This window comes from Desmodus rotundus, chromosome 1, assembly GCF_022682495.2.
Source record: "Desmodus rotundus isolate HL8 chromosome 1, HLdesRot8A.1, whole genome shotgun sequence".
Taxonomy (NCBI): Eukaryota; Metazoa; Chordata; class Mammalia; order Chiroptera; family Phyllostomidae; genus Desmodus; species Desmodus rotundus.
This window is the reverse complement of record NC_071387.1, coordinates 153,779,349-153,806,414: the sequence shown is the minus strand read 5'-3', so window position 1 is coordinate 153,806,414 and position 27,066 is coordinate 153,779,349. Positions and strand designations below refer to the sequence as shown.

Sequence of the window (27,066 nt, the reverse complement as noted above, 5' to 3'; positions counted from 1 at the left end):
GTGCAGCTTTGTGAAAAACAACCCCACTGCGCATGCGCACGCCGCGGCTGCTGCCCGCCCTCCGGCGCCGGGCTCGCTCCCTAGCTCTCGGGTACAGTAGGTGCACAGCTTGGGGGAGAGGACACTGGGGCTGCCGGGAGCCTGAACCCGACTTCTCTTCATTGTGGGCTCCTATTGGTAGTCGGGCTGCCGTAAATCCTCGACGTGCAGCCTGGAGCCCCTTACCAGCACACTCTGTTTAAAGATAATGGCTGAGGGGGCCCTGGGGAGAAGGGGTTGCGTAGGGAGCTGTTTCCAAAGCCTAGTAAGGATAAACTGCTGAGTGACCTGCACGAAGCGTCCTTTACCGTCACTGCAGGATTTTGACCAAGGCCTTGCTGGAAAAAGGAAAAAGTGATGTGCGAAGAGAGATGGGGGAAGGGGAATAACCAGTTGGTCAAGGGACTGGTTGCTTAGCATAAGCTAACGACTTTTAAAAGAAAATGTAATAAAACTAGACAAGAAATAATGTTTTCTGACAGGAGTTTTGCAGGCAGGGTGAAAACGACCTCAGTTGAGGGCAAAGGAACTTTAAGGAAGAATACTATAAAGAGCAAGGAAGAGAACCAAACATAATCAGTAGGTTTTGCTTTTTGTTCAACTGCTTTCTTTCCCATCTCATAATTAGATGGCAACGAAAACAACCAAGTTGTTTGCATGATGACACTGGGGGGAAAAGGCTTGACCACTTCCTCGAAGGAAGAAAAAGACCTTTTTTAAGACACCACCTATACAGCTAGATTTGTAGGGTATGAGATGATTATAATTCCTGTGTCCAGAGGATTAAGAATAGAGTTCGGCTATAAAAAGTACCACCTTATAAAAGGCAGCATGACAGTACTTTAGCTGACATAATGTTTACAAGATCAGAAAATCTTTGTTAGAAATTAGTGAAGAGCTTAACTTTTTTTAATGCATGATTTGATATATAAATGGGGCTTAATTCTGTAAAACTGTAATTTTAATTTTCAATCTTGGACTGTTCAACATAATTCTAATACATCTTGGAAGCAGGTACATTTGTATATTGTGAAAGTTTCGTAACAGCAATACTTTCATAAAACCACTGAGATTCAAAGCATAATAGCATAAATTTATATAGGGTTTTTTTGGCCATCAACAGATCTGCTTAAAAGAGATATAGAAAGAAAAAATATGAATCTGGAGACCTATATATATCTCCAAGTATACTTTGAAGAGTTTTGACTATCCATGTCTAAAACATGTTAGATTCTTTTGTCCTGTATATTTACACAGGTTGAACCTATGAGTCACAATAAACTACACTCATTGGGCTTGCTGTTTTTTCTTTTTGGGAAGAAATGAAATTTTATTCAGTTGTATTTTTGTTGACAAGGCAGTATCTTGGACTCAACAGTATTATACGAAGGTATAAATAAGCAAAATATTTGGACAGTTAATGGGCAGGCCATTTATCTCTGATATTTTAGATGGTTACCAGCCGTCAGTTTTATGTATTAGCTTATAATAAAACTGAATTCGTGTGTGTGAGTGGAGAAAATAGTCTCCTTTTCCCCTCTTGGTTGACACCTGGTGGAAATTCTGGTTCAAATACTTAAGGATCTTGTACTAGTTTTGGTAACAGATACTAGGGTTTTTTCGCCACCTAGTGGTAGACGTGGTGAATTTGCTAAAATGTCAGCTTCTCAGCCTTAAAGTCAAATGGTATTAAGCATTCCAATGACACTAGGCAAGGAACGAGTTTAACAGTGTAGTACACAGTGAAGTCTTCGGTGCTCAATTTGTTTTAAATTATTAAGGGTTAGAGAACTATGGCTAAGTTCTTCAGAATTTTTGGTAAAATTTCTTCAATTGAAATACAACATTTGTGAAAAAATAAGAATCAGCTGTTTAAATAACCTAGAATTGCATTTAACCAAAAAGAATCCTAAGGGATTTATTTGTAAGTTGGAGAATTGTTTTAACACATTAAATCGTTCATTCCTGTCACTATCTTACGTTATTCTTTCTGTTTGAAGCCTTTAGGATATCACAAATCATTATCTTTATTATTTATTTTGCTATTTTTCCTTATTGTCTTTTTACTGTGTCTTTCTAAACACTTTTAGTAACTGACAAGTTGCCAAGGGTTTTTTTTTATCCTCTATCATGTTCCCTTACAAACCTACTCACTCTAATTATTACCTTTCTTCTCTTTGAATTCAGTTATGTGACTCGAGTTTCTTAAGTTTATAAACTTGAGTTTATTTCATTTTGTTTTCTTCCTATTTATTCAAATGATGAAAACACCAGTAACAAACAACAAACAGCTTTGGTGTTTCTGAAGTCTTTGTTTATGTGTTTATTTCTGAAAGAAAATAAAACAAATTTTGAATGTTCTTCTTGTGACTTTTATAATCTTCCCTTTAAAGACAGGATCCTTGTCTAAATATCTATCCTTTAGGCAGCTTGAAATGCTGTGCTGCAGCGTTCGTTATCTTGGGCTTCTGGACTTGGCTTCACTGGGTCCTTAGTGTAGTTTGCATTAAATTGAAGCTATTTATCTTTACTACCAAGGATCTTTCCTACTGCATCCCAGCCTATCTCTTATGCCACTTCCTCCTACTCATCTGCTAACTCTTTATACTACTGTCAAGTACATCTTCTGTCCCCTTTGTTAGCTTGTCTCACTGTTGCTAATGTGCAGTTACTTGCTGCTTTCTGTGCCCAGAACAACATCTCACTGCTGTGTCATCTCCTTTCCCTTCTTCTAACCTCTTACTAGATTCAGTTGACAAAACTTATAATTCCTACTGGATGGGATAACAAGTCCTCCTCCCCTTTCTGTAGCATTTTCAGACCTTAAAAAGAAATCTCTTTTTATGGTATTTGGTACCTGAATTTTTAATTCAATGGTTGTTCCACTGCCAAGTTTGGAGTTTGTTACCAGTTATATCAAAATACTCAATTGTTACAAAAAAGAAAAAAGGAAGTCATCTCAACTGCAAAGTGTTGGTATATGGTTGTAAGAAAAACCATACTAACAGTCAGAACCTGTTTCTTTTCTATTTTTTATTTGTAGTGTTTTAATCTTCACCTGAGGATATGTTTTTATTGATTTTAGAGAGAGAGGGTGCGCACGAGAGAGAAACATCTATCTTGGTTGCCTCCCGCATATGCCCTACTGAGGCTGGAACCAGCAATCTAGGTATGTGTCCTGACTGGGAACTGAACCCTCAACCTTTTGCTGTATGGGATGATGCTCCAACCAACTCAGTTACTTGGCTAGAGCCAGAACCTGTTTCTTAAAAAAAAATGTGAAATCCATGACTAATTCTTATTTTAGCTAACACCAGACAGGCTTGAGTGCTATAGAAGTAAAGGAAGTTTTTTTGTTTTTTGAAGTCTTTGTTCTATATTTCAGGATTTTATAACTCTGACTTGACTCCTTAATATCATTAGAATGCAACAAGTTTGACTTTGGTGTGGAGACTGGAGGTAAGACTTGCTATACTTTTAGCAAAATGAGTAAGACTTGTTTTTTATATTCGATAGTTAATTATTTATGTTTGTGGCATTCTTCATACTTAATAGACATTTAAATGTGTTGTTGATTTCATGAGAAAATTCAGTACCGAATTTGGTTCTGTTCTTCCTCATTAGAAAATAGTGTGATATATGTCATGTCAACATCATTTAATCTTTTATTTAATCTTATATGGGTTTAAAGTAAAATCATCTATAATTCTACTACCCACCCAGATATATACCACTGTCAACATTTTGGTGCATTTCCATCTAGATGTATAACTGAGAAACAAGACCACTGCCAGTGAAACTATGGCAATGCTTTTTATCATGAGAATTCTTCGACTGTAGATTTGATTAGTGCCTCCAAGGGATAGTCTCTTGAATGGATTTGTAACACTTAAGGCTTGCTACCTTAGATGAATTGGTAAAATGTATTCATTCTGGCTCAAGTGGCACTGGGCCTACAAGGATCAGAAATGCTAAATTTCTGTTCTGAACTATTTTATGAATTTTGACCAAGCACAACTTTATGTAACAAGGGTAAGAACATTCTAATTATAATAACTAATATCTTTTTGATGGACATTGAGTTTTAGTGGCAAAGTATAGTTGAAAGGAACCAGTTATCAGTTTTTTTATATCAAATTTGTATTTGGTTAACTGGAATTTTATATTCTGTATCTTACTTGGATAATATTGTCCTTCTACTCATCTACATTTTCTCTGTTGATGAAGAGAAAATTATTATAAATGATTAAAAAAACCCCAAATTTGTTATTTACTGTTTCTATCTTCTCAACACTGTTTAATGGAAGCACTTTTCAAGTGCCTTCCCCCTAATGTTGTTAGTTTTATTTACTGTTGTTAATTATTATCCTTATGTTATACTAACTTAAAAATTATAAGAGAGATTTATTACTTCTCACCCATCTGTAATCAGCTCAGTTCTCATATTACTATCTTTCCTGTTGGGGAATTTTACTTGCTCCCACATTGAAGAAGTAGTTATGTTAAAGAGAAACTGTAAGGAAGGACAAGTTTAAAACTTTGTTGAGAACTCAATGCCTCCAGAATTTTAAGTGTTTCAGATGAACTTTTATTTCAGGTTAGGTGATGACTAAACCTTAAAATCACATATTTAATTTATGGTCTAGTAATTTCACATTTGGATAATTAGCAATTGGTTTTATACTTGTTGTTTATGATAAACATTTCTTTAGTTCATGTATAAAGTATTTCGATATATTTTAGTGGAAACATGAAGCAATGGAAATTTTCTACTTCAAACTGATATAACATTTTCATAGTTACATATGAATTTCGAATTATTTTGGTGCAGGGAATCTGATAGAAATTCAGTGCTTTAATATTTTGGACTTTGAAACATATGAAGGGTTTTACGGGCATGGTGGTATACATGCCCAGAGCAAAATAACCAAAGTAAGGAACAGAATTAAATCATGGAAGATTTACAAATTAAAATAATATAATCTGTCTTCATTTTTAGAAAGTGAGAGTAAGGCTACAGTAAAGCCAAAATAGTTTTATAGGGTATGACTTAAAAACAAAATTTGGAAGCTAGAGTAGATACCATTTTACATAATAATTCTATTGTCCAAATCATCATGTACACTCTTAGAAATGAGGAACACTTTATTTTTACTATGGGCCACTGGAATAGGGAGAAGTCTTTCAACTTTAATTTTTCATTTATAATTATTATTTTTGCTATTATTTGGATTCATTCTTGTGAAATTTTGTAAAAGTCCTTAGAAAGGTGAATGTGTAAGAAGAAACTGAGCTGAGCCCTGCCCTCACGCTTAGGTTTTTCTGCAAGTGAAGAAGAAGAGAACCTTTCAGAAAGACTTGTTAGATAGACAAGTGGCTAATGGGAGATTGTTGCAAGGAAACACTGATTATAAAATAGTCCTGTTCGTAAAGAGGACATTGTGGGAAAGAACAAAAGGCCATACCATTTTCTATTTTTAGCACTAGTCTTTCTCATCTTCAGAAACCTCAATGCTTTTGTGTGTCAATCACCTTATTTTTTTCTGTCTGTCTCTGCAGTGATGTTCACTCCAAATGAAATGAAATGTTGGCCATTGATTGGCTCATGGTAGCCAGTAGTTGGAGGACAAAGCTGGTTAAGTAAAGTACCTAAAAATTACAAAATTAAAGGTAAGAAAAACCCTCAGAGAGTAGTATGAGGGTGAAGTGCAAGAGATATACCCTCTGGAGGATGTGGGGACAGAGAAAGAGGAGAGTGATGGTAGAAAGACATAGTCCAGAGATTCCTCAGTGGTCAGGTTCACATTCAAAGAATGGATATGGTACAGGCAAGTCTACTAATGACAGGAAGTCAAGAAGACTTTTTGGGGGGATTGGGGTTTTTCTCATCTGTGTTCACAGAGCATTTTAAAAATTCTATTTCTGAACAATCTTTTATGTAGTTTTTACATTTGTCTCTTTCATAATATTCCAAGCTCCTCAAGTGCACTCTTCATTTATCTAACACTCAAGTGTTAATCATTTTTATATTTCCAGCACTTAGCATAGTGCTTGACACATAATATACACTCAATAAATGTTTATTGAAATATGATAAATTGATAATGTAATGTTATTTTTAAGCATTTTTTATTGTAAGGTTGTAGAATCTTATGGGAAGTTTTTCCAAGTAACCATGTTACACTACATGAGACTGATGAATTAAACATACAATTTAAGTTTAGACCATAATTTTGTAAATGTATGCTGGTAGCCAAAAGGTCACCTCATGATACGTTTTTGTCCAATTCCAGTCAAAGGAAATAAGAATTACAGACCTGTGCTAAAAATAAAGTTTTGTAGTTAGAAAGTAAAAATCATATTAAAAATACATATATCCCTGTTCAGCCTTTTTCTATTGCTATTAAATTTAGTATATTATTTACTACTGATGAACAAAAGTCTTCCAGACTGCTTTTGATTGCTTAGGAAAAATGCAATTGTGTATCATAGCAGAGAGCAAAATAACTGACTGTAAGAATTTGGGAAAGTTAAATGAAACTTGAAATATTCTTTTTATGCGGACCCTGGCAAGCAGTGTCTGCAGTGATGTGACTGAGATGAGACAAATTCACACAGACTACTGAGTCCTGTGGAGGAAGAGGGATGGCATGGCCACTCTCTCAAGAGGAGAGCACCCTGACCCTTGCCTTGACAGGCTTTTCTTGGCTTAATCTGCATAGGAATACAGGGTGTGTATGGAAAGCGTATCAATCATTGTTAGGCAGTAATAATCAAATAGATAACATTCAAAGAACTCTGAGGGCTTATTTTGAGTCAGGTCAGATAGCTAATGGACCATAAAACTTTGGGGAAACAAACTCATTTCATGCTTGGACCCTTGTCATTTAAATTGAGGGTATTAGCAAAGCAGGTTTCACAGGATTTTATGCATTCTTTCTTAGGCCTGATCACCCCAGGGAACCCACCCTTTCCAGCACAGGGCCACACCTACCTACAGCATTGTTTTAGGCTTAGGTCAACTAGGGGAAGTAAGGCAGCCAAGAGATTAGGAGACTTCTTGCAGACAGAATGAGGACACAGGCCATGTCAAAGCCAAGGGGCGAGAGTCCATCACCCCCTTTCTCCATAGCCCCCCAAGTCCTTCCCTGAGGACCCCCTCATGACCATGCCTGTCTTAGGTTGTCCCTCCCTTGAAGAATCTTACCCATTCTGTCATTGGCTAACTGGTTATGCACTTGGGGCCAGGCAGGGTGAAATAAAGTGGGCAGAGGTGGTGCTCCTGCCAGGGAGATAAGCTTTGTCTCCTTAGTGGCTTAGGGTCCCAAGGTCTCTCACTCAGCCTTAGCCATGGAGGGTTACAGTCTCTGAAACCAGCAGGGCGGTTCCAACATTCTTTATCTGTATTTTTAATATAGTTTATAGCTGACATTTAATAATTCTGAACAGCTTTGCAAGCAGGGAACAGAAAGGTTTATTTCAAAAGTCTTGACTATGTAATATTTTATTTGCTCTGTATATTGAAATTATGTATAGGCATTGTCTTTCAGAAATTAAAATCACTGAAAATATTTCTGAAGACAAATGTTTATTCATACATAGGTTTGGTAAGTCAACAATCAGGTATGTGAAGAAACTCTGGTGACTAAAATATATATTTTATTTTAAAATATTTTATTTATATTTTAAAACATTTTTATTTTATAAACAATGAAATAATTAGGTGGAAAATAATTCAGTATTTGCTGTAGAGAAGCTAATTTGCATGGATTTATGAATGGAAATGGGATGTAACATTCTGGATTTTTGTAAGATATCAGAAAACATGATTGCAGGGGCTGAGGGTTGGGTAGAGATGGAAGAGGGTATAAGGGGGATAAATGGTAATGAAAAAAACACAATAAAAATAAACTATTAAAAATTAAGAAAAAGACATTCAATTCTGTTGGATAAAATCAGAAACACAAACAAGAAAATAAATGGAAAAGAAAGAAAATGAGCAATGAGTACTGTGGATTGTTTGTTTTTATAAATTTAACTCTCAAAAAGATGAATTAATTTTCCCTTTATGATTAAAAGAAAAATTCTAGGCATGTGTTTAGTGTATTATCTTACATGCTATACTAAACAAAGGAGCTCTATGATAAAATCATATATGTAACAAAAGTAAAACATGATAGTTAAATTTAGAGAAAGAGTGTGTTCAGTGAGTAGAAACGTACAATCACGTAATTTAAACTTTTCACTTTGAGAAGCTGGAATTCTTAGCTTAAATTTTATGAGAGACACACTCTAAGTTAGAGAGAAAATACCTACATATTTTTCTTAAAAATTATGAGACTTAAAAGAACTTTAAATATACTATATTCAATGTTTAGTCTGTATGTGAGGCCCATTATTAATCAGTTGAATTCTTATTCTCTTTTACAATAGGGCTATTTTCTACTAAACAATGTTTAGTTATTAGTAAACAACTATTTAATTGATAGAAAACATTGTTTTCCACAGATTTATGTATTTGGTCCTCATTGTTTTGGAATATGTTTAAATATATTTTCTTATAATACACTTGTTGCTATGCAGTGTATATGTACAATTTGCTGTGGGGACTTTCATGTATTTACTCACAAGGGCAGGGAGTAAAGTAATATTCCTTGCCTGGGCAGTGCTAATAGTTCCTGGTATTACCTCATTTTCCAGAAGAAAACTTTCTGTAAGTACATTTTCTTTAAAGAAATAAAATGAAAAAGAACTCCTATGGTGAGACTTGTTATATATTTGTGTTAAGTTGAAGCAAAATTTAACTCTCCCCACTTGATTAATAGGGTACATAAAACAAAATCAAAAGATTAGATATGAGAAGAAGACAATTTTAAGGAGCTCTAGAGAGAAAAATACATTTGACTATTCACATAATTTTTAAAACGTAAAATGATGAAGATGGTGGGTTAAGCTCTTTACATGCTTTAGATCATTTGATCTGAACAATAATGAAATTGTCTTCCTTTTAAGATGGGGAAACTGAGGTCTAGAAAGGTTGAGTAACTTGCTCAGGGACACATCCTAAGTGAGTTACCTTTTCAGAATTTACAGTTTAAGACAGAATATAAACAAATAGTTCCAGTAGAGATTTGTATGCAATAGATAAATGTTACCAATTGTATTAGTATAATGTTAGGGAACATCTAGCAAAGCTAATAAATCCTGGTACAGTGCTCAGGCTGAGCCTTTCCAGAAGAGTTCACTAGAGAGGAAAGGGAAATTGAGGAAGTGCTAAATAATTAATCTAGAGCAGTAAATAGGGGCCAGGTTATTGGAACCTTATACCTAGCCAGAACATACAATTGATTGTTATAGTTGGGACATTTGAGAGTGAAAAAGAGGCTGATAATAACCATGTTGGTACAATAGACATAAGCAAAAACTGTCCTGGGAAAACCAAGGTGTATGGCAAAGTAAGGAGTTTGGACTTTATTCTAGGAGCAATCAAGAATGCTGAAGGAATTTTAAGGGGAATAACATGATCAGATCTGTGCTTTAGAATAAAGCTCAAATAGGAGACTAAAATAGGAGGATGTTTCAGTGATACAGGATAATGATATGGTGGCCAGAATTGTATTGTATCAGAGAAGCTAGAAAGAAATGGGTAAGTTTAAGAGATATTGAGGATGTAGAATCAATAGAATGTGGTGTGTAATTAGATATGAGTTCAGAGGGAGACATTAATTGGATGTATATTGTAGTGGAGGGAAGGGGTGTCAAGGATATTGGATTTCTGACTTAGGCAGTGTAAGTGGTGGAGTCACTCATTGAGATGAGGAACGTGGGGAAGGAGCGAGGATGATAAATTTATATTTGTTCAGCTTTATATTTATTCATTTTTATATATTTGAAACAATAAAAATTTATAGAAAATCTACAGGCACAGTATGCAGTCCTTTTTTCCCTGACCCATTTGAAAGTAATTTGACAGTATGATGCTCCACCACCTTGAATACTTCTTTACTGCTTATTACCAACAGATAAGGACAGTTGCTTACACAACCATAAAACGACCATGAATGTCAAGTCATTAACATTACATTGCTACCATCTAATCCTTAAATCCCAATCAGGTTTCACTGGTTGTCTCAATACTGTCCCTAAAGGAAATGAATACAGTTTCAAATCATCTGTTAGTCTCCTTCAACTGGGAGCAACCACACAATCTTTCATGACTTTAACATTTTGAAGATCACAGACCAGTTATTTAATGGAATGTACCTCTGAGAGTTTTCTAACCAGGATTCTGGAAAAGAATTAAGCCCTAACATCCTTCAGCATTTATTATATGAACAACTTAACTTCTTTCAATATCTAGAATGATATTAATTATGTAACATTCTTGAGAAAGTTGAGAAAGTAGTCACCGTTCTGTTTTTCCATTAAAAAAAGACAATTAGATTTTGAGAGGAATATCTTGAAAGTAGTCCTGTTTAATTCTCAGTGAGTCATATCATATGACACACAATTTTAATTTGTCCTACATTTTTGGTCGCTTGACTAAGGATGTGTCTATCAGGATTCTCAGATATTAAGTTAGTTTTTTCTCCCTTGGTAATTAGTAAATATTTTGTAGGGAAGTTCTTTGAGACTTTGCAAGTATCCTATCCCTCATTAAACTTTTTATTTTTGAATTAATTAATTGTACTATTGATAATTATAAGCCTTAATTACTATCATTATTTATCTTGATGTTCAAATTGTTTGTAATTTAGCTACTGGAAGCCCCTTCTATGTGGCTTATATGTTTTCTTGATATGTCTCCATCACTTTTCTAAAAATTATATTTTATTGATTATGCTATTACAGTTGTCCCAATTTTTCCCCTTTTGCCTCCCTCCACCCAGCACCCCCCTCTCTCTCAGGCAATCCCATCACCATTGTTCATGTCCATTGGTCATGTATATGAGTTCTTTGGCTACTCCATTTCCTATACTATACTTTACATCCCCATGGCTATTCTGTGACTACCTATTTGTACTTTTTAATCCCCTCACCTCTTCACTCATTTTCCCACACCCCACTTCCATCTGGCAACCATCAAAATGCTCTCTTTATCCATGATTCTGGATCTGCTCTTTTTGCTTAGTTTGTTCAGAGGGGAAAGAAGGGAGAATGAGAGGGAGAAAAATATCAATGTGTGGTTGCCTCTCACACATCCCCTACTGGGGACCTCCCCTGAAACTGGGCCCTAACTGGAAATTAAACTGGCAACCCTTTGGTTTGCAGGCTGGTGCTCAATCCACTGAGCCATACCAACCAAGGCTGCTTCTTTTTCTTAAATAAGTCCCTTTAACATATCGTATAATAATGGTTTGGTGATGATGAACTCCTTTAGTTTTTTTCTTGTCTGGGAAGCTCCTTATCTGCCCTTTGATTCTAAGTGATAGCTTTGCTGGGTAGAGAAATCATGGCTGTAGGTCCCTGCTTTTTCATGAATTTGAATATGTCTTGCCAATCCCTTCCAGCCTGCAAAGTTTCTTTTGAGAAGTCAGCTGACAGTGTTATGAGAACTCCCCTGTAGGTAACTATCTTCTTTTCTCTGGCTACTTTTAAGATTATCTCTTTATGTTTAACATTTGGCATTTTAAGTATAATGTGTATTGGAGCAGGCCTCTTTGCATCCATCTGTTTTGGGACTCTGTGCTTCCTGAACTTGCATGTCTATTTTCTTTACCAAATTAGGGAAGTTTTCTTTCATTATTTTTTCAAACAGACTTCCAATTTCTTGCTCTTTCTCTTCTTCTTCTGCCACCCCTATGATGTGAATGTTGGATGGCTTGAAGTTGTCCCAGAGGCTGCTTATACTATTCTCATTTGTTTGGATCCTTTTTTCTTCTCGTTGTTCTGATTGGTTGTTTTTTGCTTCCTTATGTTCCAAATCATTGATTTGATTCTCGGCTTCATCCACTCTACTGTTGTTTCCCTATAAATTATTCTCTATTTTAATTAGTGTATCCTTCATTTGTAGCTGGATTTTTTTAATGCTGTTGAGATACTCACTAAGTTCCTTGAGCATCCTTATAACCAATGTTTTGAACTCTGCATCTGATAGATTGCTTATATCCATTTCATTTAGCTCTTTTTCTAGAGTTTTATTCTCTTCTTTCATTTGAGCCATGTTTCTTTGTCTCTTCATTTTGAAGCCTCCCTGTGTTTGTTTCTATGTATGAGGTAGAGCTGCTATGACTCCCTGTTTTGGTAGTGTGGCCTAATACAGTAGGTGTCCTGTAGGGTTCAGTGGCACATCCTCTGCTTTCATCCAAGCGGAGTGCTTGAGGTGAAGCCTTCCTGTGGGCTGAATACACCCTCCTCTTGTAGTTGAGCCTTGATTGCTGTTGGCAGGTCAATGGGAAGGATTTACCCAGGCCAGTCAGCTGCAAGGACTGGCTGTGACCACTCACCACCAAGTTCTGCCCTCCGTGGAGGATCAGCTGTGCAGTGGCAGGGTGGTGCTGCCCTGATGTGGTTTGTAGCAATCCACTGGGTGCACAGCCCTAGGGTTTCCTGGGTGGTGCAGGCCAAGGTCAGTCCCCACGTGTGTTCTGCCCAGGGCTACCCTGCATGAGCTATAAAGCAATCTGAGATGGGTGCTACTTGTTTTGGGATTGGAGGTTCCCAAAATTGTGAAGCCAAGCTGTGAGCCTATGCTGGCTTCCTTGAGTGCTGAGCCTGGGGCTACTTAGCAAGTAGTATGGGAGCTGGTGTTCACTGTGGTTGGCTGTTGCTTGTTTGAGCAGAGTTAGGGAGTTGTGAAGCATGAGCCAAGACCAGCCATTCATATGGAAAGCCACTTTTAACAGTTTAGGTGGGCCTGTAAGTGGGGTGGGATGGAGTCTCAGGGGATCTCCAGATCAGGGCAAATAGTGTTAGTCAGATTGATAGAATCTCAGATGTGGCACCTGCCTACCAGCTCTGTGGCTCTGTGGTGGGAGGGTTCAGAAAAGGGACAGTGTCCTCTGGTTCAGAAAAGAAACAAGGTCTTGCCCGCCTTTCTGCCTGGGAGAAAGCTGACCCCCACCTCTCAACTTGATGCCAGACACTTCAGTTCCTCCCTTTATGCCACTGGTGCCTTTCAAGCTGCTAGCCAGGTGCTGGAGCTCAGAGGGAGTGAGTCTGAGTAAGTCTGTGTATGGGTTGTTTAAGATGAACTGCTTGGGACTATAGAAATTCCTTCAACCGACTCAAACCCCATTGATTTTTGCAGCCAGAAGTTATGGGGACTTATTTTCCTGGCACTGCAACCCTGGGCTCAGGGGCCTGGAGTGGGGCTGGGACTCCTCACTCCTGAAATATACCTCCTGAATTTTTATCCACCCCACGGGAATGTGGGACCAGCCTGTTCTGTGTCTCTGCCCCTCCTACCAGTCTGGATAGTTGTGGCTTCATTAAGGCTATAGTTGTCTGACTTCCATTCAACTCGATTTCTGACAGTTCTAGGTGATGGTTGCTCTATAGGTTAGTTGTAATTTTCATGTCGTTGTGCGAGAGGCGAGTAATGTTTACCTGTGCCTTCATCTTAATTGGTAGTCCTCCATCACTTTTTGACTTTTTTCTTTCTGGCACAAGATACCAACAAATTCATCTTGTATTTTCTCTGTCTGAGGCCCAGAATCAGCCATTTTACCTCTGAGTCTTTGTAGTGGAGAATAACATTTAGAGTTCAAGATCTGGGCATTAGGTGTGCTCTTTGCTTTTGGAGTATAGTGCTTCAAGCATTTCTCAGTGGAGAGAGCTATGATAATGTATACACACATTTCCTTCCTTCCTTCCTTCCTTCCTTCCTCTTTTTCTTTCTTTCTTTCTCATCTGATATATTTATCCATCAATCTATCCTCTATCTAGTCATGAGTGTACACTAATACCATGAGTTCTAGTCCAGCACCTCAGTACCTCAGTGTTCTGATTATCTTCCTTTCCGTATATGTAACCCTCTTTTTTGACACTGAGAAACCTGGCTCCCATTGGCCTTAATATATGTCCTTATTTGATCAACCCCCCTGTGTGCAATCAATCTCTCTTCTCCACTGTAGATGGAGAGGAGAGCTATCCTCTCTTATGTAGATGCATGGGGAATACATCCTCTACATGGACATATTCTCACCTTATGCAGGCTTGGCCTCTCCTGACCTTTGTCAGATGCCTTCTGCACCTGTATCAGGTTGGCCCTGACTCTTGTGCCGCTTCCACATCCCCTGTCCCTGCCCCTTTTTCCACAAGTAGAGTAGCTATACAACTATTTCAATTTAGCTGTGAATGAGAAAAGAAAAGCCAGAAGCTAAAAGGAGACTCACTCAGGAAAGAATTGTTTTTGATAAGGTGCCAATCTAGTAGTTGAGGTTAAAGATATGAGAGACAGAGATAATTGATAGAGCTACTTCTCTCAGAAGATAGAAAGGGATTGGATCTAGAGTGCAGTCCTGAGGATTAGGTTTAAGCATGAAGAAGGCCACATTCCACTTTAATAGAAAAAGGTAGGGAAGAATGGGTTCAGTACAGGTTGGTTTGAAACTTTCCTGGCAGGAAAGTGAATTTCCATCCATGGATCTTACTTTCTCTGTGCAGATATTGCTGGGAAAGAGTGATTTAGTTAGAGATTTGAGGAAAGTGGAGAGTTCTGAAATCACTGTAAAGAATGAGAAAGTGAAATGAGCAAAGAACCCAGAAAGACTTTTGAGGGATATGGAAGATCTGAGAATAGAAACTGAAAATCAGTTGAGACACTAACCTAAACAGTTATAGTGTTTTCTCCAGCAGCCCCAGTGCTAGGAGTGGAAAAGGCAGTTTTTATCAGGCAAACAGTTAAATATAAAGGCATGGGAAAGTAAGGTGAGGATATTGGCTAGATAGAGATTGAAATGAAGAAATGAATGAATGTTGAATATGGAAAGTTTGAAGTGAATAGTTCTTTTTTTAAGTACAAGAAAATATTTGTACTTGTGTAACAAAGACTTCTCCCCTTCCTCCTCCACCTTTAAAAATATTGTTAAAAAATCCTTATCCAAGGATATGTTTTATTGATGAGAGAGGGAGGGAGGGAGAGGGAGGGAGGGGGGGAAGAGAGAGAGAGAGAGAGAAAGAGAGAGAGAGAGAGAGAAATACTGATGAGAGAGAAACAGCAATTGGTTGCCTCTGTATGTGCTCTGACCAGGGATTAAACCTGAAACCTAGGATGTGTCTTGACTGGAAATCAAATCTGCAACCTTTTGGTGTATGGGACGATGCTCCAACCAGCTGAGCCACCCATGCAGGGCTCCTCCTCCCCCTTCTTCAACTTTAATTTTAACCTTAAGTTATTTTGGCTTTTTTTAAATTACTTCATCCTTTTGATGTACCTGTTCTATCTTGCATATTTTAGGACAGGTTGGCAGTGTGGAGTCTTCTATGAATGTGGAACAATGACCAGTGTGGCAGCAAAGGGGGGAAAGGTGGGTACAAGGTAATAGATTGATTTGAAAATCATGGTTTGAACATTCTTTGTGGTTCAGATCTGTTATGTAAACTGTGGATATGAAAGTGAATTATGAGCGTTTGTTCTCTCACACATAAGTTAAAATATACAGCACATTGAAAACTTTAATGTGTCTTAAACAAATTCAAGGTTGATTTTACTAAAAATGTGTCATTTTGGAAAAGACATAGGTAAGTATGTGTCTTCAACTTATATAATTAAGTCAATTTGGTATGATTTTTAAAATTCTTTTAAAATATTCTTCCAGAATCCTACATTTAAGACATGACTTGTTTTTCATTATTGTTGTTCTTTTCATTGTCTACTATTTTTAAAAATTTTTATTGAATTTATTGGGGTGACATTAGTTAATAAAATTATATAGGTTTTAGGCGTACAATTCTATAATATATCATCTGCATATTGTATTATGTGTTCACCACCCAAAGTCAAGTCTCCTTCTGCCACTATTTCTCCCCCTGCTTTACCCTTTTCTACCTCCCCCACCCCATTTTCCTCTGGTAATCACCGTACTGTTGCCTGTATCTACAACATGAGGGTTTTTTTTTTTTGTGCTTACTCACTTTACCTTTTTGTCCACTATTTTTGAGATAATGTGTAACCCCTTCCTCCTGGAAAAAAAAATATCTCTCTCCCAGCCTGCTTTAGAAAGTCAACGTGTAAACAGTTTTATGGAGTAAACTCAATTTGGTGGACATTAACACGATAGTGTTTTTATTTTTTCTAATGACAATTCCCAATAGTGCTTTATAGACTATCCCAAGATAATTTCTTGGGTACATTCCAGAACTTTCTCACCACTTTTCAGTTACTTAAAAAGGCAAAACCAAACTAATTTCACTCCATTGTAAAAGTCCAATCTGAAATATGATTCAGACTTATGCCTCTCAGTTCCTTCTACTAGCATCTAAGTCCTGTGTTGAGGAGGAGAAATATGAGAGATGGCAGTGGTTGCTTTTTGGAGGTGAGGAAGAACGCCCCACAGGACTATGCATGATTCTGTTGCTGCTCTGGGGGTCACTGAGGATGTGTTGGTTTCCTCATAACTTTCTGAATTTTTAGGGTTGTTTAGCTTCACCTGGGTCCACCACATGACTGTGAGCACCTACACAGGGAGCCCTCATATCTTTGTTTAGTCTGCCTTTGGTCCACATCCCAACCCCCTTAAGAAGCAGCTGTCTGGTACCCCATGGTTTGGGCTTTCTCCTCTCTTCTCTATATCCCTTCCCATTAAGTCAAACATGGAAGTCCTCCTCTTCACCCTCTGATAGATTAGGAAACCTGGAATGGGTTAGAGAATTCCTTCACCTCCTTCTTAAATTCTCTGGAGCATGGTCTCTTTTTATCCCACTTTCCTTGTTTCAGCCAGCAAGTGCCCCTACTTCAAAATCTCCGGGAAAGAAATGGGCATGATTCTTGGCATTCAGAAAGGCTCCCAAATGTCAAGGGACACAAGTCAAGTTTTCCCCTAGAAAGTTTCCCCTCACAGGGCTCACTGCCCTTGGAAGGCAGGCTTTGGATTGGTCTTTAGGTCCCTGACTGTGCAGGCATTCAGTGTGGATTGTGAATCTTTTCTCCTTGCCAGCACTCAATATTCCATTGAAATTCTGACTTCACTTGGTATCTGGTGGGTTTAGAGGAAATATTTTCCTGCCCATGCAGGGCTGAGATGTTAGTTGGGGGTAGCAGAAGTGATTCTCCTACCTTTAAAGACGTCCTCAGAAAAGGCTTTTGGCCTAAATGGTTGGAGAGGTCTTTAAATGCCTGGAATTTTTATGCCTTTTTGTCATCATTTTTTAGTCAGAATAATCAATTCCAAGACAGCAAAGAAATCCCATTCAACATCTACTATTATAGCTTAAAACTAAACCAAATAATATCCTTCATTCTAATTTGATACTATAGTCTACAATGAAAAGAAAAAAAAAACACAACCTTACCCACAGGATATGGCAAATCAGATCTTTTCAGTGTCTAAGATTTTAAGTTAGGGAAGTTTAAAGCATCATTAGTTTTCCAAGGTCAGTAGAAGTACTTCTAATGAATAATGTAGTCGTTCTGTCTGACTTCCTATTGCAGTATGGCAAGTGTAAGTGGCTACTGGAATGTTGGAGAGAGGATAGGCCTATTGTTAAGTCACTGGTCAGTCAAGAATATAGCTCAGTAACAATGTTTAATTTTTTATTAGAAAGGCTTTGAAGGTACTAAGCAGGATTGGCATCGATTTAAAAAAAATAAACAGACTTTAACACCTTTGAAAAACATTAAAAAAATTAGTAGATGTTAAAATGTACTTGTTAATCATATGCCTTATAGTCCTCTTAACAGAGGATTGGATAAAGAAGTATTTTTGGTTCTGGTTTAAATATGAAAGTGATTTTAAACATTCCCAATGGCTAACAAATATAATGATTATTATTCCCAGAGTGATACTCTCTTCAAACTTTCTCATCTGAATTTTTTGTGAGTGACATTTCTGCTATCCATATCCTTCATGTTAAGAATTCAATAATGGACTAGGTTAATTAGAGACAGGTAATTTTACCTTGTATTAATCATCCTTCTGTCAGAATAAATTAACCTTTTTAGCTCCTATTTTCTGGAATTCCCAACCTCTGTAGACTCTGTTCTCCAGGAATGAGATAGTCTCATAAAATTTTAAACTCATTTGAATTTGGAAATACCCATTACTGATAGATTTATTAAATTTAATAATCACAGAAATTTACTCTGAGATCACTGAAGATAAATTTAATTCAGGCACCTCACATGCTTGTTTCTTCTTAGCCATGTGATCTGGGGAAATTCAGTTATCATCTCTGAGTCTTCATTTCCTGATTTATAGAATGGAAATAATTATGTGCATCTCAAATTGTGGAAATCAAATGGGACAATGCCTACAGTGGATTCTGAAATTCACTGCCGACATGGATTGTTAGTATTGTGAGTATTTTGAAATATGATCAAGTTGGAAGACCACTTTTTCCATTGATGGTGTTAACTGTTCCCTAATATCACAGATTCCTTTCCCCTGGCTTCCCTATATCCATGGTAGGGATAAAAATAATGGCAAAACATTGTGTGAGATGGTATTCTGATCGGTTGGAGGCTCCTGTAATTGATTTTGTACACGTGTGGCCCAGGGAGCAGATGTGTCAGTCTGTCAAAGGATAGACCTCCATCAGGCCAGCCACGGTAGAGATTCATGATATCCCATGAAAAACAAAGTGAAAAAATACTATGCATTGAAATAAATCTATTAACAATGTAAATATAAGTTCATCTACTTGAAAGGCAAAATATTGTGGCAAATTTCATCAGAGGTAATTTGAGAAATATCCAAACATTTGGCTTTAGCTAGAAAGGAAAATATATGAGAAGTATATTCCATTTGGGCAGTGTTTGTTTACCCCTCTCATTATGAATGTGAGCCAAAAATCCTCAGTTTTGACTAGGATTCTGCCCAAATTTAGAGAATCTGCAGTGATTCTCTAAATTTGGGCAGAGCCTTTGGCCTATTTGGAGATAGATGTAGCTTAGTTCAGTGTTAGATAAGAGAGATGGGAGGTGGCCCATGAGTATCAGTACCCACCAAAATGAAGAGTGGGAAGGAGACCATCACTGGCTAGGTAATGCTGTGTTGTGCAGAAAGAGGGACACCACTAGTGAGGGAGTAAGTGAGTATTTCAGGAGGTGGAGGAAATCCCACTTATCAGAGTTTCTCTTAGGCAAAGAATGTATGTAGGTATTTAGAAACATACTTAAATGAAGTACTTAAGCATAGTTGTCAGATGTCCCCTCAACTCCCCTCCATTAGGTAGAGTTGCCCTCCATGTAGGATCCTTGCTTTGGTGGCTTCCCTAAGGAGCTGGTAAGTAGGTTTGGAGGTGGAATTTAGGAGAGGGCCAAGGTCTGGGGTATTTATGAGGAGAATGGAATAAGAGTTTCTGGGGAGTGCTAGGAAGGGTAAGGAGCCTGTTTGGCAGACCCTTTAGAGAAGGAGGAGAAGGAATAGCCACTTGGTTAAGGAGTGATTTTGAATAATAAAAATATCAAATGAGGGATTTTTAAAATTAAGTTTTGAATAGATGATAGTGATAATATTTCAACAGAAGCATAAAAACATGGACTGTAAAGTCTCCTTAACATCCTGTTATTGTTTTCTTATGTACCCTTTCAGATTTCTTCATGCTCATATAAGCAATATGAGTATTGATTTTTATTTTGTTCCTCTGTGTGTTCACACCAAATTTAACATATTACATACATTGTTCTGTACCTTGTTTTTCATTGTATTTTAAACATTTTTTCTATCACTACGTTGAGAGCTTTCTATTGAATAATTATTTTTCATTGTCCCACTGTGTTCCATTTTATTGATGTACCCTAATTAATTGAACCTATTGTGGACATTGGGTTATTTTTGATTATTTGCATTTACAACAATATTGTAATGAGTAAACTTATACTGAGCTTGTTTTGCTTTAATGCATGCATACTCATAGAATAAATTCTCAGTAGTGGTATTGTTGGGCACGATATATGCAGTTGTAAGATTGATAGACATTTCCTATTTGAGAAGTTGTACCCATTTATACTCCCAACAGAGAGGGAGAAAGGAGGAGGGGTGAAAGAGGGAGAGAGAATTAGAAAAGAGGAAGGAGGAGAGAGAGAGAGAAAGGGAGAGAGAGAAGCTCACACAAATGTATCAGTGCACCCATACCCATGCCCACACCTACCACAATTCATTGCTTACCTTATTTTTTTCTCTCTTCTGGTTCACCTGTTGTTTGCAGAGACTCTTTTTCACATGCATCTTCCTCAAATGTTATGCCCCATTTGAGATGCTCCTGATGGGATAAGAAAGTGTGGTGCTTCTGGAGCCACATCTGTTTTGTCGAGTCCTGCCTCTATCACTTTTTAGCTGTGAGACCTTGGGCATATGATTTAGCCTTTCTGTGTGCCAGTTTTCTCACTGGTATAATGTAGGTAGATATGATAACTACTTCACAGGATTGTTGTGAAGAATAAGTGGATTAATATAATTAATATTTCCAAGGCATTTAAAAAGTACCATAAATGCCAATAGTTGCTACTTCACTGTCCTGCCTGGGACACGAATCATCCATTTGTCCTGTGCCTCCACAGCTATTAGTCACTTAGTAGCTGTCTTGGTTATCAGATACAACTGTCACAATATTGCAGTGCTTATGTTAAAATTATTGCTTATTTTACTTAATGGTCAAAAAGCATAGGAGTTGTGATGCCGGCAATTCACATATGCCAAAGAGAAGCTATAAAGTGCTTCCTCTAAGTGAGGTTGCTAAGATCTCTGAAATAATGAATCTTCTCTCCATGATATTATGAAGAAGAAAAAATAAATTTGTGCTCGTTTTGCTGTCTCACCTTGAACTGCAGACGCGACAGCCACAGTGTGTGATAAGTGCGTGGATAGGATGGGAAAGGCATTACTTTGTGATGGAAGACCTGAACAGAAAGCATGTTCTGATTGACTGCAGGGTGTTGTGCCAGAAAACACTGAGCCCATACAACGACTTCAGCAAGGGGTCTGCTGACACAAGTGACACCAAGCCATTCACTGCACGTAAGTCCTGTTGTCTCCAATGCACTGCTGCTTCAGTACAATTCCACACTTCCTGTGATGTCCCGATCAAATCTCCAGCCCTTCGGCCAGTCTTCCATATTTACCACTTTGCACCTCCTTACCCATCCTCCTTTGCATTTGTTAGAGTATTTATCAAAATCTCTGATACTGGTTTTATAAGAATTTTATTTTTCAAACATGTCTTTTCTCTCCAACCAGTTTTAATGCCTATAAAAGAAAGAACTTTTACATTTTCTTTAATACAAGACTTTTGCACTTACCAAGTCTTAAAGATCTTAAAGATTTGGTTAAGGGCATAAAAATTTGTATAAAATGTTTTATACAAAATAGTCCTGAAACTGCATTATATATGGGTAGAGTGATTTAATATTTATAAATTATAGTGACTCTTTGCCATGTATTTCCAAAGCTCTCTGCATTTTAAGTGTCCTGGTATTAGGTGTATCCATGTGACTGGATTTGGATTTGGTTTGTGCAGGTGAAGTGTTACTTCCAGGTGGAAGCTTTTGAGAAAGTGTGGGTTTACTACCTCTTTTTCCCAGTGCCTCAGAGACAAACGTTTCAGTTGGTAATTAATGCCTGGCTTGGGTCCTGTATTAAGTATGATGTGAAGAGAGTCCCCAATGTCCTGCAATAGACTTATAGTGTGAGTAACAAATAAACCTCTGTTTCTTAAATCACTGAGGTTTTGGAGGTTGTAGGTAGTGTCAGCAATAACTTAATCTACTGACTCCGATACAAACTTAAATTAAAAAAAATAAAATCTTAATTTTCTTCATTGATAATTTCTAATTTAATTCATTTAAAAGGTCAAATATCTATATTTTCACTATATTCTATTTCTTATTTTTAAAAATAAAGAATAGAATGTTGAAACTTGAATTGTTTCAATGAGATCAACAACGAAGACTCAAAACCTCATAGTATCATCCAGCTACATGTAGAACATACTTTAAAATACACTGTGGAACACTGAAAAAGTGGCAAAAACTTTCATAAAATACATATAAAGTTAAACTCCTTTGAGAAGAAGCAGATATGCAGTCCTCAGGACTAGAATTTCCATGTCCCATTAATACATCTAAAATATTTCCACTTCCTACTACAAATCTTAATGATCCTGCAAAAACTGGTTTGAATCAGTTCCTCCCATGTTACTTCAGATTTAAAATATCTGAAATTTGAGAGCTGGGAGTGATTTTATTTACAATTTTTTCTTTACTCATGGCCTAACATTTAATGTACAAATTTTTCATTGAGCTTGTATCTTTCTACAGGCTGGACTGAAATATGAGTGGCGAAGCAAGAGTCTGGAAGGATTACATAAAGGAGTCTTGACCTCTAGGAAATAATTTCCCGTGATTCCTTAAGATGAGTGTTCATATAAGCACAAGAGTCAGTAAGCAATTGACTAACTTTCAGCTCTGAGTTAACTTTTTTAATGTGTCATTCATTATTTATTTATTTTTAATTGTATTTTTTGTTACCATTTATCCCCCCATAACCTTTTCCACTCCCCCACCCCTCTATAATCACTGCACTGTTGTCCCTGTCCATGAGTTCTTTTTCTGTCTCTTTTTTGTTTGATCCTTCCATCCCTGAGCTGTCAGCCTGTTCTCAATGTCTGAGTCTGTCTCTATTTTTCTTGTTAGTTCAGTTCATTATATTCCACATTTGAGTGAAATCATAAGGTAATTAACTTTTGAATGCTGGTTTCTTTGCCTGGCACAAAGATTTTTGGGAGCTTAGTGCCATCTGCTGGTCAAACATATACCAACTTTTCAGATTCCCTCTTGAGACTTTTTTCAAGAAATACTATGAATTACTTTCACTTTCTAATAAATACCACTAAGCAAGTCAGTAAAAGTATCTTAAATGTCAATATAAAGAACTTATACATATAAAACAAAGACTTATTTCTGTACAGTAGGCTACCTATAGTTGTATGACAGTTTCAATTTTGAGTGAATGTTTATACTCGTTTTATTTTGGAGAGCCTTACACAAGTAAAACTTCCACCTATTTCATAATATAATAGAAGATTATTTCCCCAAAAGAAGTTAGATTTGTCTATATTCAATAATGTTACATTTATTTTTTCACATTTCTTTAGAAGATTGAGCTAGATGTATGTTTCAGTAGTCTTATTTATTACCCACAACCACCCTTCATATTGGTAAATGTTGTCTCAGTTTTAATGCTCAAGAAATATGTCTAATAGGTTAAATAAATATACTAATGTTTTGGGAGAAAGCCAAGTTTATTTTATTTATTTATTTTAACTTTATTTTTATTGTCAACATTGTTACAGATGTCCCCATTCCCCACTCCCCACCTTCCCCCACCTTCACCTAGCTCCCACCCCCTTCCCTCTGGCCATCAGCATGCTGTTGTTTGTGTCTGTGGATTATGCATATATGTTCTTTCGCTAATTCCTTTGTTACCACATTCAGTCGGGTGCCCGGGAATCTTCCCCATTGGCCAAAGTGGTGGCAGAGGGAGGTTCTTACACTGAGAGGATCAAAAGCTAGAAAGATGAATGAATAGTGACCATGCACACCCCCACCTCAAAAGCTAGAAAGATAATTGGATAGGGAAAAGAGCACTCCCCTCCCTATCCCTTTAAGAACCTTGAGCTTGAGCAGGAAGTTGGAGATGGTCTTTAAGAGGAGAGTCCACCATTCTCCCAGGTTACCTGGCACCTGAATAAAACTTCTTTCATTTTGCACCAGCACCTGCCTCACAAGTTTGGCTTTAGTTGCAGCAGACAGCTGAACCTCCGTTTCATTTGGTTATGCCTTCACCTTCTTTCATCTAGTCCCCTCCTCTCCCCTCCACTCTGAAAGCTGTCAGTTTTGTTCCATGTGTCCATGCCTCTGTTTCTATTTTGTTCAGTAGATTCCACATATAAGTGAGATCATATGGTATTTTTCTTTCTCTGACTGGATTATTTCACTTAGCATAATAATCTCCAGGTCCATCCATGGTGTCACAAAAGGTAAGATTTCCTTCTTTTTCACTGCTGTATAGTATTTCGTTGTATAAATATACCACAGCTTTTTTATCCATTCATCTACTGATAGGCATTTGGGATGTTTCCAGATCTTAAGCCAAGTTTATTTTAATAGAATGATTGAAATTCCTCATTTATTTATTTTTGCCTAAATATGTTTATTTGAAACAAATAGGTACACCAAGCAAGTGCTTATTTTCCCCACTCCCAATTAAAACAAGAGTACAATAGGGGAAAACATCATTTGGCAGGACAGTTCCAATACATGAACATCCTTCTAGTCACTGTGGTTGGGGTAACGACTCAAAAGTAGTCATTCTTACACAAAATATTAACCTCAAAGTAATAAAGTCAAACAAAAGGAAGTGGTCTGAATTTCATGTGTGGGCAGTATGTTCTATAAATGCCAAAATGTGGGAGAAGCACAAACACAACCCACTCCTTAAAAAACTGAATAGTTCAAACTAGAAAATTCCATCCCCCCTTTCTCTTATAATAAAAACTAGTTTGGGGACTCAGATTTGGTTTTTGTCTTGGCCGATTTACAAAGTCTTCCCCCATAGGACTTGCATCATTAGGGTTGTAGATAATCCATTCACTTGGAAGAGAGGTTTATTTACTCCTTCCTCCTCTTTTTGCCTTCATGCTCATGTTTCTTGGGGTGGCTTCTATCTGAGGGTCTTTTAGAGCCACCATGCTGTTTGGCTTCTTCTCAAAACTTGCCCAAACCAAAAGGATCTTCCTCAAACTGAACTGGTCCTTCTCGACCTCTTTGCTTATGTTCTAAGCCAGAAAACTCCGTATTAGGAACAAATCTGAACAAAACAGGCTTCTAGATCAGCACCATACATGTCCTTGTCCAGATTTTTACTGGGCTTGTATATATGCTGGGCTGTATCTTTACCATCTGTTGCTGCTTTGCTATTGTTTATTTATTAAGCTATGCCAGACAAACTGAATTAACAGATATTTCAGTTTTTTCTTCATAGTGACTGATTTTATCATTGTTAATTACAGTAGGTATATATTTGATTTAATTCTATTTTTAGGATGATGAAAGGCACAGGGTTTTTTGCTTTTTTTTTTCTGTTCATTCTCTGGGCTTGATCATAAACATTGTAAATTTCCTCTTTTCCACCTGCCAAACCACTGTCCATACCCTTGCATTGGTTGAACAGCCTTTGGTCATATTGGCTTCATTAGGAGTCTGAGTACTGGACACACCAAGAGAAATGACCTCACTATCTCAATTTTCATTTCTCTGCAGTTTTGACATTTTATCAGCAGCTGCTCTGGAAAGATTTCAGTCATGCTGTCTCTCTTTCCACCTGTCTTGCTGGATTTCATCCATTTCATGTGCTTCCCCATCCTCTTTTTCCACATGGGGTTTTGATCCCAGCTCTTCTCTCCCTGGCTTTCTGGACCATTTTTCTGAGTTTCTCCTTTTCTTTTTGAGCCATCTTTCTCTCTACTTGAACACATACTTCCACAGCTTCATGAGCCTTCTGATCAGCATGTAGAGGGCTTCGGCCAGCATGGCAAAATTTTCATTTATGTGAGCTGTCTGTGGTTCTCTTCCGTGAGCAGCCAGACGTTTGTCTGATGGAATTATGTAACCCTTCACATTTTTCCAGGTTGAACTACAAGGGGGAGCTTCCCTAGGAGAATGCATGACAGGTGCAGGAGGAGAAGGTTGTCCCCGGGGAATTTTCTTACTAATCTTGAATTTTGGAGGCTCCATAGGATCTTCCTGCATTCCTAACCATCTGAATTACCCTCTGTTTTGCTCCAGAGTTGAAAGCCACTCCTTATTGAGATGGTATGTATTGGATAAACTGAGCAGGAGCCAGTTTATCAGCTGCTCAAACTGGCATGGCCACCGAAACCTTCTGTGATGCAGATTTTTCTAACATCACCCTTGTCTTTTCTGTTATCTTTGTAATAGCTTCCTCATCAGGCCTCTGCAGGTCTGGGTCATATGCATTTATGACTTCTTGGGGACCAGGTCAGTGTTCTTCCTATAAATGACCCTGCCTTTTGACTGTCCTTGTTGAGCAATTGTGTCATATTTATTATTTTTTTTTCAGCATCCACCTGAATGACCAGTGCATTTGACTTTTTTTTCTTTTGTCCCATATCCAGTGGACACTGGGCCACAAAGGATCTCTGGAAAATAACCTTCATCTCCAAGTCCTCTAATAAGCAAGGTATCAAGCCTTTCTGGTACCTGTTTGGGGGAGGTTCTCTTTGGGAGGTCTGTCATGATCTCTGGGGTCTGGCCTTTTCATCAGTCTCAGGCTGGTCCTGAGATAGCAGAATAGGTGCAGGTGAAAAGCTGGTGAGCATCATCTTTTGCTGCTTTGCTATTGTTTATTTATTAAGCTATGCCAGACAAACTGAATTAACAGATTTTTCAGTTTTTTCTTCATAGTGACTGATTTTTATCATTGTTAATTACAGTAGGTATATATTTGATTTAATTCTATTTTTAGGATGATGAAAGGCACAGGGTTTTTTTGTTGTTGTTTTTTTCTGTTCATTCCTACTACACTTTTGTTCATTGTTGAATCCTCAGTAACCAAAGGAAGCATTAAGTGTATAGTAGGCCCTCAATAGGCCTTTCCTTTTTAAGATTATATTTATTTATTTTTAGAGAGAGGGGAAAGGAAGGAGAAAGAGAGGGTGAGAAACATCAATGTGTGGTTGCCTCTTGAGTGCCCCCCTACTGGGGACCTGGCCTGCAACCCAGGCATGTGCCCTGACTGGGAATTGAACTGGTGACCTTTTGGTTCACAGACCTGCGCTCAATCCACTGAGCTACACCAGCCAGGGTCAATAGGTTTTGACAGAGGGGGAGAGAGGAAGAGAGGTGGG

General features: G+C 37.5%; 1 long non-coding RNA gene and 1 pseudogene across 1 annotated transcript; one reads left to right on the top strand and one right to left on the bottom strand.

The window, feature by feature from the left end:
* The first annotated feature begins 41 nt into the window (after positions 1-41).
* Positions 42-23,463, top strand: LOC123480096 (uncharacterized). The gene is made up of 7 exons (XR_006655960.2): positions 42-91; positions 3,125-3,208; positions 3,425-3,498; positions 5,599-5,709; positions 15,440-15,509; positions 20,972-21,158; positions 22,457-23,463. It is a non-coding gene; the product is annotated as an uncharacterized lncRNA (long non-coding RNA).
* Positions 23,464-24,808: 1,345 nt separating this feature from the next.
* Positions 24,809-26,541, bottom strand: LOC112307570 (SNW domain-containing protein 1-like; annotated as a pseudogene).
* Positions 26,542-27,066: the final 525 nt, after the last annotated feature.